Here is a 12,238-nt window from a genome sequence, read left to right as displayed (position 1 = left end):
TACTAATTAAAGATTTTTCACCATTAATCTTTGTACTTTAGTATTTAATCTGGAGTAATGTTTGTCCTTTAACTTTAGAATTAATTTTAAATAACATCTTTAATTTTGATAGAGAATTATTTCACAATTGCCTTTCAGATTAAATTAAGAAATCCCTAAAACTCTCCCATTTAATTTTATATATAAAATGTCATTTGCATTAATCTGATGATTTTAAATTATACATTTGGCTCACAATATCTAATTAATTTGGCAAGAGAATTATGGAAATAATAAAATTATATCCAAATTTCAAGGAACACTTCATTTTTAAATGCCTAATTAAATGTATCTTTGTAATAAAAGAAATCATTCTGAAGAAATGTAATAGTATTTTAATTTCTGAGTAATAGGTATTCTGAATATTAATTTGCCCTATATTTGGCATCCATAGGAGATACAAGCATGGCCTCTTTAATGCCAAAAGCAAGTAGTACATTCACACAATCTGAAAAAGAAAATAAAATAAAAGTTGCTTGGCAAAGGGTAAAGTTGTTTGGCAAAGGGTACAAGGGATGACTTGTGCTTCATTTAAAAAAATAACTAACTGGTAGCTGATTATTTTTAGTTTTTTCTTGCATTTCAGTCAAGAGACTAGTGAAGAGCAATGGTATTTAAGATTAGCATTTTAGTTACTTGTTTCTTCAGTTATTTATTTTGTGATGCTTCCTTCCGATGGGTGCTATTTCTGACTCACCTCCATAGCCCAAAATGTTCTAATTCTTATGTGTCAACAACGAAGTTGGAGAAAGAAAAAAAGTCACTCTGCTTCTTTTCAAGAGTGTTTCCAGATCTCCTGCCTGCTTTTTTCCACTCATAATTTCAAATATTAAAATCAATTTATTGATTGATTTCTCCAGTGAATGGCCCATAGTTATCCATTTTCTTCTTTCTCTAATTAAACGATTCTGTACTTCCCATTTCTCTGTTAAAGTCAATTCGAAATCTTCTTACTTCTGTTCTATTTTTCAAGTTCAATGGCATTTAAAAACTCTGCCAACTATATACCCCATGCCACAAAAATAAGACAAAATTTGACAAGTGTGATTTTTCTAAGCACTAAATTTATCTTTAAAAAATAGAAGTGTAATTTCAATACCAATGGGGTCAAAGTTAGATACTGCCAGATTAACACTCCATGACATATGCACATATTAGTAAACATTACAATAATTCTAAAGGATATGACAATTATTAAAACAAAAATCCATATAAGTATTTTTTTTATTTCTTTTTTTTTAAGATTTTATTTATTTGACAGAGAGAGATCACAAGTGGGCAGAGAGGCAGGAAGAGAGAGAGAGAGAGAGAGAGGAGGAAGCAGGCTCCCTGCAGAGCAGAGAGCCCGATGTGGGACTCAATCCCAGGACCCTGAGATCATGACCTGAGCTGAAGGCAGAGGCTTAAGCACTGAGCCACCCAGGTGCCCCTAAGTATATTTTATAAATGCACTCATTAACCTCCTGGGTATTTGGAAGCAACTTATCTAAAAGTCATTATTCCTTGCCGTATTTTGTATTCGAGTATAAAGAGCTGAAGCTCGTGTTTAAAATTTCATCCTTATTCAGGACGGAAAGGTAGCATTCGACAACCTGAAGCAGAATCAAACCATGTCATTTAGAAACATCTTCATCTCTGTGGATTATCAGGGGACTCCACTCCTAATGCCCTGCCATGCCAGAGAAGCTCTGAGCATCACTGGTTAATATTAGGCTTCAGGCACCTGCAGTTTTCCAAGTAAAGGAAAGGTCAATAATGCCTGCTAGTCACAGGCTCCAGGCAGACAGCTTTGCCTACCTAGTTCGGCATTGGCCACGGTACCACTGCTGTAGTTACAGGGACTATCCCAGAGGTACTTACAGCTCATTCCCTATTCATTCTAGCATAATCCTCTCACTTGCTGACCATTAGCAGTGTAATTAATGGGCATTTTCTGATCGATGTACCCTTACAGATAAGTGTTATAATAAAGGGTGATTACGGTGAAGAATAATACAGTTGAAAATCAGTACCTAATCGTCACCACTCATTGGCAGTGCCATAACAGAATCAGACAGTGAGACCAGACTGCATAGAAATTATATCAAATAAAGTAATTCTTTCAATTTATTGCACTTTTAATTATGCCATCTTTAATTTAAAGAACTACCTTGCCCCGTACAATGTAGTCTCCAAGCTAAAAGGAATTAATCTAGGGCTAACTAATATTCACTCCCCAGCACATTTGAAATCAATTTTACCTTAAGCAAAATGTTTTATGAGTCTTTAGTTTACCCTGGGCATTATGCATCTTCATAATTTTCTAATGAGCTTAAGATATCCATGAGCAGAAGCCATGAATCATATTTTGGTAGCCCTTAAAAACAATTTTTTTTCCAATCTGCTATAAATTAAAAAGAGATGTGAGAAAATGAGAATAAAATCTCATTACCACTGACAACCTCACAGCCCAATAAACCTGTTTTAAATTTTATTAAAGAGTCAGTTATTTGTCATTTTTAGTAACCTTCATCATCACAACCAATATCATGCCATCCGATCTTTCTTTAAAATACCAGGGCACAGAGGTCACACAAAGTGCTGGGGCTACGAAAATCATCCCTGAGAGTGATATAAGGAATTGGAGCTCTTTCCAGGGGTTTCAATTTAAATATTGACATACACTGAGCTGTGATATCACACAGAAGGGTCAGGGACAAAGGTCCAATGAATGAAACCTGAGAAGACCCTGTGACTCACTGTGATTTCCTGATGACCAGAATCAGAGGGGAAACGATGACCATCTCACAGACAAGACCAAAGAAACATATAACTGAGATGAGGCTTAATCATTGCTTCTTGGATAAATAAGGATAAAAGAAAAAAAAACAGATCTCAAGCAGCCACAGTCTTTAAGTACAACCAGTTTTCTAAATACAGATTAAACTTACTGGGGATTCTCCTCAGCTGAATTTTAGTAACAACAGACCAACTTCTGTCACTGGCCAGCAGTTTCTGCCCTGTGTATGTTCATGGAACAACAGAATTGTAATATAATCTAAATACACGGGATCAAGAGATATATATACTACCAAAAATAACAACAGCCAGCAACTACTCTAGTAACTTAAGCAAAACATAGGTGATTTTTCAAAATTCTGTGGCTAGTCTGTCCAAAACCAATTCTTTTCCATTTGGCAAGTAATGGAGGTGATCCCAGAGAAGAGTCTCCTGCTTTAAAGTCACAGCATAGGGGCTCCTGGGTGGCTCAGTGGGTTAAGCCTCTGCCTTCAGCTCGGGTCATGATCTCAGGGTCCTGGGATCGAGCCCCGCATCGGGCTCTCTGCTTAGCGGGGAGCCTGCTTCCCCCTCCTCTCTCTCTGTCTGCCTCTCTCCCTGCTTGTGATCTCTCTCTGTGTCAAATAAGTAAATAAAATTTTAAAAAAATTTTCATTTAAAGTCACAGCACATTTTTCTTGATTTCAGCTTATGATAAGATAGTTTGTGGGCTGCTGGCAAGACCTAAATGGAGAAATTTAAATGAAGAAATTTCTATGTTCTAGAGGAATTTCAGAGAGGTGTTCTTGTATTTGTATCCAGGTAGGCAGAACTCCCCACAAAACAGCTCAAGCCCCACTCAGTCCCACTCTTCTTCAGTGTCACCCCCTTGTCAGCACAACTGATATAACTGACCTTACCCCTCATCTAAAATTCCCACGTTCTAAATAAGAGGAAGGAGATATGTAGCAAAATCAAAGGAACTGAACACACAATTTTACTTACAGTCCCTTAGATATAATTATCACCACTCCCAACAGCTGGCTACTCATTCATTTTGGGAATGTTCATCTTACCTGGAGTTTTATCCTGAATTATTTCAAGTAATTCGTAGTAAAGCTTCTCATCCTGCTGTACCTTACCTCTGAAGACATTCTGATGTCAACGAAGTTCACTACAGACCAGTCCGCATTGATTTTCCTGAGACTTTATGTATTGGCCTGCTCAGGCAGCCATAACAAAATACCACAAACTAGGTGGCTTAAGAAACAGAAATTTATTTTCTTACAGTTCTGGAAGCTGATCTAGAGATCAGGGTACCAGCATAATCAGTTTCTGCTGAGGTCTCTCTTCCTGGTTTGCAGAAGGCCAACTCTTGCTGTGTTCTCACATGACAAAGAGAGAGAGCAAGCTCTGGTGGCTCTTCCTCCTTGCATAGAAACACCAGGCCTTTCAGATTAGGGCCCTACCCTATGATCTCATGTCACTTTTATCACCTCTTCACAGGCTCTGTCTCCAGATTTTGGGGATCACGTGAGTCCAGTCAACATATGGATTTTGGAGGGATACAGTTTAGTCCTTAGCACTTTGTATTACAGAAATGTCCATTTTCTGTCTTTATAGGACGCCAAAACAACCAGCTCATGCAAGAAGAGTTACACTGGATCTTTTGAATAATATATGCAATGGAAGGGCGCCTGGGTGGCTCAGTGGGTTAAAGCCTCTGCCTTTGGCTCAGGTCATGATCCCAGGGTCCTGGGATCGAGCCCCGCATCGGGCTCTCTGCTCAGCATGGAACCTGCTTCCTCCTCTCTCTCTGCCTACTTGTGATCTCTATCAAATAAATAAATAAATAAAATCTTAAAAAATATATATGCAATGGACACACTATTCAAGCTGTAACCTTACTTCTTGCTATCACTATTTCTTTCCATTTCTGCCTGGTGGCAGGAAGAAAATTACAATGATTTCTGGGATTTTTCTCTCCCCTCCATTTCTACGGTGCAACTTGAATATTTTGTCAGATTTAGGGAGGATCAAAGCATTGAGGAGTCTGCGAGGGGGCACCTGATTTTTGGTCAGCCTGTAGCCACAGAGGCTTCTCATTCTCTCAGGATCTCAGCCCTGATGCAAACTTCTCCTGGACCCAGGCTTAAAAAGGAAATGGGGGCCCGGGGCGAACAATATGGAGAAAACATGATTTATGATCTCAAATATTATCTTACCATGCGAAGCAGAATTATCTTACCATATGAAGCAAATATTATCGTACCCAGAAGAAAGAAGTTTGACCCTTTTTATCCATCCAGTGTCAGAGTTGGAAAGGCCTGTCATGATTTTCTACTGCATTACCATAATTTTCTAGATGAAGACACTGAGGCCCAGAGAGGTGACATAACTCATGCCTCATCCCATAACATCTTAATGGTAGGTCACGGACTAGAAGCCAGGTCTTCTCATGACACCTCGCTGCATAATTCATAACACAATTCAATTCAACCAAAACCACATGAGTGTAAGAAACTAACCCCAGTAAGTACCCTGAGAGGAGTAAAAAAAATGATATCTACAGTTTAAAGCAGCACTGGGGCTGAATGCAAGGAAGCCTCCCAATGTTGCCATCGTTTTTTGCTAACCTGTTTTCAGAAATGTGCCCTGAAGAGAAAAACAGAAAGAGGGCTTTGGTGGACTAAGAATACCCTAAAAGATTTCTTGCTTGAAACATTTTAATTAATAGAAAAATTTACAATTTTTCCTCCGATTCAAGTCACCTACAGTAAAAAAGCGCTGCTGGACACCGTGATGAAATCTTGTTACGCACTCTGTTCTATCAGCTTGGCTAAGACTGGGCCGGCCTCAGAATCAGGAACGCTTTGACGGAGAAGGAGAGGGATCTCTCATTTCACTCCCATAGGAAAAATTCTTGTCATACCCTCCACCTTGAAGGAGAAGGCTTCCCTTCTTTGATTTTTTAATTAAATTAAAGAACTCAAAATACATAGACTATAGATTAAAATGTTATATGCTCCCATCAAGAAGCACATAATGTTTGGTTTTTTACTTCTTGGTATTAGCAGATAACCATATCTCATTAGGACTTAATAAACTCATGACATTTTAAACTCTATGCTATCCCCTTTCATATATTAGCTGGATATAGTTCTACGTTTCTGCGAAAAGCTTTCGCTCACCAACTATTTGGTTGTCCTAAGTACAATAAAAGGATATCTTTCAGTCCCCTGCTGTTCATTTCTTGTTGCTTATTTCTTATAAGATGTTCTCTGAGTCTGCTCTAACAATACACTGAAATCCCAATACTTGATTTGCTTCTTATTCCCTGAGCCCCCTCTACCTCAGGTTGTTTGCCATTAGCACCCGTTAAGGTAGTCAAGTTCACGAATGTACCATTTTGCAGTGCAATATAGCAAAATCTGGAATTACAAATAACTTTCAACCTGGAGACTCCAACTTTCTGAAATATAGTTTTTTTCATCTGCAACAGGAAGTAATAACAGTACTTGCCTGTGTCGGTTATCATGTCACAGCTCTTCTTTGCCATGTGACCCTGGAATCGGACCACACGACACCTCTCCTTTGCTAAGCTGACACAATGTGAGGCTTCTCAACAGAGGGGGCTAGAGGGACCACAAGAGAAAGAAGTTTGTTTGCTGTCAGCAGCCTGCCTGCAGCAGCCATGACCCAAATGAGGGGCATCGTCATGAACGTGCAACTTGCGTAGTGGCTCTGATACTGCCATCTGGAAATTTTCAATAATTTAACAAATTTCATTTTCATTTTGCACTAGGCCCCAAACATTGTGTAACTGGTCCTTCTCTGAGCTCCAAATCTCAACCTGGGGGTGGGGGTGGGGCTCCTCCACATTCTTAGTTCCTTCTGCTCACTCTCCCTCAGAGGTAGAGGCTGGTCTGAATTTATTTTCCCTTTAATTTTTTAAGTTTTTAATTTTAATTCCAGTTCATTCATAAACAGTGTTATGTTAATTTCAGGCATGATTCAAAAATTCCACACATCATCCAGGGCTCATCATGACAAGTGTGCTCCTTAATCCTCATCACCTGTTTAACACATCCCTCCACCCCTACCCCTTTCATAACCACCACTTTGTTCTCTGTAATGAAGAGTCTCTTGGTTTGTCTCTCTCCCTCTTTTTTTTCCCTTTGCTGTTCTGTTTTGTTTTGTTTCTTAAAGTCAGCATATAAGTGAAATCATAAGACATTTGTCTTTCTCTGACTGACTTATTTCACATAGCATCATCATCTCCAGTTATATCCATGTCATTGCTAACAGCAAGATTTCATTCTTTTTTATAGCTGAATAATATTCCATTACACATACACACACACACACACACGGAGAACTTCTTTATCCATTCACTCTATTGTTGGACACTTAGTTTGCTTCCATAATTTGGTTACTGTTAAGAATGCTGCAGTAACATAGTGTTGCATGTATCCCTTTGAATTAATGTTTTCGTATTGGGAGGGTAAATACCCAGTAGTGCAACTACTGGATCATAGTGTAGCTCTATTTCCAGTTTTTTGAGGAGACTCCATACTGTCTTCCACAGTGGCTACACCAGTTTGCATTCCCACCAACAGTGAATGAGTGTCCCTTTTTCTCCACATCTTCCCCCAGCACCTACTGTTTCTTGTGTTGTTGATTTTAGCCATTCTGACAGGTGTGAATTGTTATGTCATTGTGGTTTTGGTTTGCATTTCCCTGATGATAAGAAATGATGAGCATATTTTCATGTGTCTGTTCACCATCTGTATGTCTTTGGAAAGTGTCTATTTGTGTCTTCTGCTCATGTTTTAATTGGATTATTTCTTTTTTGGTGTTGAGTTTTTTTAAGTTCTTTATATATTAGGGAAACTAACCCCTAATCAAATATGTTATTTGCAGATATCGTCTCCCATTCCAGAGGATGCATTCTAGTCTTATTGTTTATGGTGCAGAACCTTTTTCTTTCAATGTAGTTTATTTTTGCTTTTTTTTCCCTTGCCTCAGGAGACATATCTAGAAAAAAGTTACCACAGTCCATATCAAAAAGCTTACTGCCTTTGTTCTTTTCTAGGATTTTTAAGGTTTCCTGTCTCACATTTAGATCTTCAATCCATTTTCAATTTATTTTTGTGTGTGGTGTAAGAAAGTGGTCCAGTTTCATTCTTTTGTATGCCTATGTCCAGTTTTCCCAACACCATTTATTGAAAAGACTGTCCTCTTCCCATTGGATATTATTTCTTGCTTTGTTGCAGTTTAACTGATCATATAGCTGTGGTTTTATTTCTGGGTTTTCTATTCTGTTCCATTGATCTACGTGTTTATTTTTGGTCCAGTACCATGCCGTTTTGATCACTACAGTTTTGTAATATAACTTGAAGTCCCGAATCATGATGCCTCCAGCTTTGCTTTTCTTTTTCAAGTTTGTTTTGGTTATTCAGGGTCTTTTGTGGTTCCATACAAGTTTTAGGATTGTTTGTTCTAACTCTGTGAAAATGCTGTTGGTATTTTGATAGGGATTGCATTAAATGTGTAGATTGCTTTGGGCAGTATTGATATTTTAACAACAGCTGTTCTTCCAATCCATGAGTATGGACTGCCTTTCCATTTCTTTGTGTCATCTTCCATTTCTTTCATCAGTGTTTTATAGTTTTCAGAGTACAGGTCTTACACGTCTTTGGTTAGGTTTATTCCTAGGTATCTTAGTTTTTGGTGCAATTATAAATGAGATTCTTTTCTTAATTTCCCTTCTGCTGTTTCATTATTGGTATATAGAAATGAAACAGATTTCTGCACATTGATTTTGTATTCTGTGACTATTTTTATTTTGTTTATCAGTTATAGCAGTTTTTTGGTAGTCTTTAGGGTTTTCTATATACAGTGTCATGTAACCTGCAAATAGAGAAACTTTACTTCTTTCTCACCAGTTGGGATGTCTTTTCTTTGTCTGATTGTTGTGGTAAGGACTTCCAGTACTATGTTAAATAAAAGTGGTGAAAGTGGATATCCTTGTCTCATTTCTAACCTTAGGCAAAAAGCTCTCAATTTTTACCCATTTAGGATGATGTTAGCTGTGGGTTTTTCCTATATGGCCTTCATTATGTGGAAGTATATTCCTTCTAAACCAACTTTTTTGAGGTTTTGTTTTGTTTTGTTTTTTTTAAAGATTTTATTTATTTGACACAGAGAGAGAGATCCCAAGTAGGCAGAGAGGCAGGCAGAGAGAGAGAGGCAGAAGCAGGCTCCCTGCTGAGCAGAGAGCCCGACGCGGGGCTCGATCCCAGGACCCTGAGATCATGACCTGGGCTGAAGGCAGAGGCTTAACCCACTGAGCCACCCAGGTGCCCCTTTTTTGAGGTTTTGATCATGAATGGATATTATATTTTGGCAAATGCTTTTTCTGCACCTATTGAAATGACTGTCATTCTTATCCTTTCTCTTATTGATGTGATGTATCACATTTATTGGCAAATACTGAAATACCCTTGAAACAGAGGAATAAATCTCAGTTGATCATGGTGAATGATTTTTTTTAATGTAAGATTGGATTGGGTTTGCTGGTATTATATTGAGAATTTTTGCATCTATTGTGATTAGAGATATTGGCCTGTAGTTCTCTTTTTTTAGTGCTGTCTTTATCTGGTTTTGATATCAGGGTAATACTGGCCTCAAAGAATGAATTTGGAAGTTTTCCCTCCTTTTCTATTTTTTGAAATAGTTTGAGAAGAATAGGTATTAACTCTTCTTTATATGTTTGGGAGAATTAGCCTCTGAAGCCAATTGGTCCTCGACTTCTGTTTTTTGGGAGTTTTTAAATTACTGGTTAATTTCTCTGCTGGTTATTGGTCCGTTAAAGTTTTGTATTTCTTCCTGTTTCAGTTTGGTACTTCATATGATTCTAGGAATTTATCCATTTCTTCTAGGTTGCCCAACTTGTATGCATACAGCTTTTCATAATATTCTCTTATAATTATTTATATTTCTTTGGTATTGTTTTATTTTTTTCTTTTCTCTCATTTGGGTTTTTATTTATTTGAGTCTTTTTTTATGAGTCTAGCTAGAGGCTTATCAATTTTGTTGATTTTTTTTTAAGGTACCAGATCCTGGTTTCACTGATCAGTTCTACTGTACTTTTAGTTTCTATAGCATGTATTTCTGCTCTAATCTTTATTATTTCCTTTCTTCTGCTGGCTTTAAGCTTTGTCTCTTGTCCTTTTTCTAGCTCCTGTAGGTGCAAAGTTATTTGAGATTCTTCTTGCTGCTTTTTTTTTTTTTAAAGATTTTTATTTATTTGACAGACAGATCACAAGTAGGCAGAGAGGCAGGCAGAGAGAGAGAGAGGAGGAGGAGGCAGGCTCCCTGCCAAGCAGAGAGCCCGATGTGAGGCTTGATCCCAGGACCCTGTGTTCATGATCTGAGCCGAAGGCAGAGGCTTTAACCACTGAGCCACCCAGGCGCCCCTCTTCTTGCTTCTTGAGGTAAGTCAGTATTGCTATAAATTTCCCTCATAGAACCACTTTTACTGCATCCCAAAGGTTTTGCAATATGTCTTAATGTGGGTCTGCTTTTGTTGATTTTGTTGGGAGTTCTCTTGTTCTTCCTAGATTTAAATATCTGTTTCCTCCCCAGATTTGGGAAGGTTTCAGTTATTATTATACTCAAAGAAATTTTCTGCCTCCTTTTTGCTCTTCTTCTTCTGAGACTCCTATAGTACAAATGCTATTACATTTGATGGAGTCACTGAATTCCTAAGTCTATTCTCATTTTGCATAATTCTTTTTTCTCTCTTTTGTTCGGCTTTAAAACTTTTAAAAACTCTGTCTTCCAAGTCACTAATTCATTCCTCTGTTTCTTCTATCCTGCTGTTCATTCCATCAAGTATGTTTTTCATTCCACTTGTTGAGCCCTTTATCTCTGCTATGCTATTCCTTATCTCTGTGTTAAGGGTCACACTCATGTCTTCCACTCTTTCCTCAAGTCCAGTGAATATCCTTATGATCATTGCTTTAAATTCTCTATCAGACATGTTACTTTTTCTGTTTTGCTTAGATTTCTGGCCATGGCCTCATCCTGTTCTTTCATTTGTGATAAATTTCTGTTTCTTCATTTTCCTACAGTGCCTCTCTGTGTTAAGAAAGTCAGATATATCTTCTGCTCTTGAAAGTAGTTACTTTATAAAGAACAGGTCCTGGAGTGCCCTGGAGTGCAGTGCCCCCAGTTCATCAGAACCTGGCACTTCAGGGGGTAGCCTATGTGTGTTGCTTATGTCCTGCTGTTGGTCTGAATCACTTTTCCTTTCAGTGCAGTCATCTACACTATCTGCCTATTGTGGACTGTGCTGTGCTTGTTCTCTGTGGTGTTAATGGGATCCAGACAGACTAGCATGATATGACAGTTCCTCTGGGGAACTGGGAGTGGGGCGGCAGTATAAGCAAAATTTGTACTGGATCACTAGTCCTATGCCAGATACCCAAAGGCACTGTATAAGCTGGGGGCTAGGCACCAGGGTATCCAGGGGGCAAGGCTGATCATGGCATGTAGTAATCACTGGGCCTGGCCAGGGCCATTGTTCAAGGATGGCTGGGGGCCTCAAGCTGGGCATGGCATGGTGGCTGGGCACTGTATGCCCTGTAGGGCAACAACTTTCCTGTGTGAGCTTCCTGGTGTTAGAACCCAGTTCCCTGCCTCTGTGTGCATGCAACTCCCTCCCTCCTTTGCGCAGGCCCCCTCTACCTTTCTGACCTTCATAAACTTTCAGATTTATCTTCTTCTTTGTATTTAGTTGTGGAGTTTGTTCTATCAGTCTTTGGATAGCTCTCCAGTTTATTGACTTCCGTGTGGATGATATCTAGCTGTATACATGGGGCAGGGTGAGCTCAGAGTCCTCCTACTCTTCCATCTTGCCAAGTCCCCCATCTTCTCTCTGTTTTTTGAAGTCATCTTTTACCCCCCGTTAGTAGTTAACCACCTCTTGCTAGTTTAATGATTCTTTAGGTTAAATTACTGGTGTGATTTCTAGCTTTTGTTTGGACCATTATTTATTTATTGCCTCAGAGAGTTTCTAGGAAACTAAACCGATGTACATTATGTAATAATGCAAATAATACGAATGGCTAGCACTTACTAAGTGTTAATTAATCCAGTTGTTATTCATTATGATGATATCTCTACAAAGCCACATGTGAAAACCCTTATTTGGTTTGCCTATAAACGTATGTCACAGTAAGAAAAATCAGGAAAAAATACGGATTGCTCTCAGTTCTACCACTTTCCCTAAAAATGAACTCAGAAAAATGTCACCTTTGCAGAGGAAGGTCAGCAGAACGCTATTGTGAAAGCAGAATTGTACTTGGAGTCACGAGATCCAGATTGAAATGAGATAACCGTTCCTATTGAACCATGATCAAAACCAATTTACCCA

The sequence above is a fragment of the Lutra lutra genome, chromosome 2 (genome assembly GCF_902655055.1).
Source record: "Lutra lutra chromosome 2, mLutLut1.2, whole genome shotgun sequence".
Classification (NCBI taxonomy): domain Eukaryota; kingdom Metazoa; phylum Chordata; class Mammalia; order Carnivora; family Mustelidae; genus Lutra; species Lutra lutra.
This window is presented reverse-complemented; position numbering follows the sequence as displayed.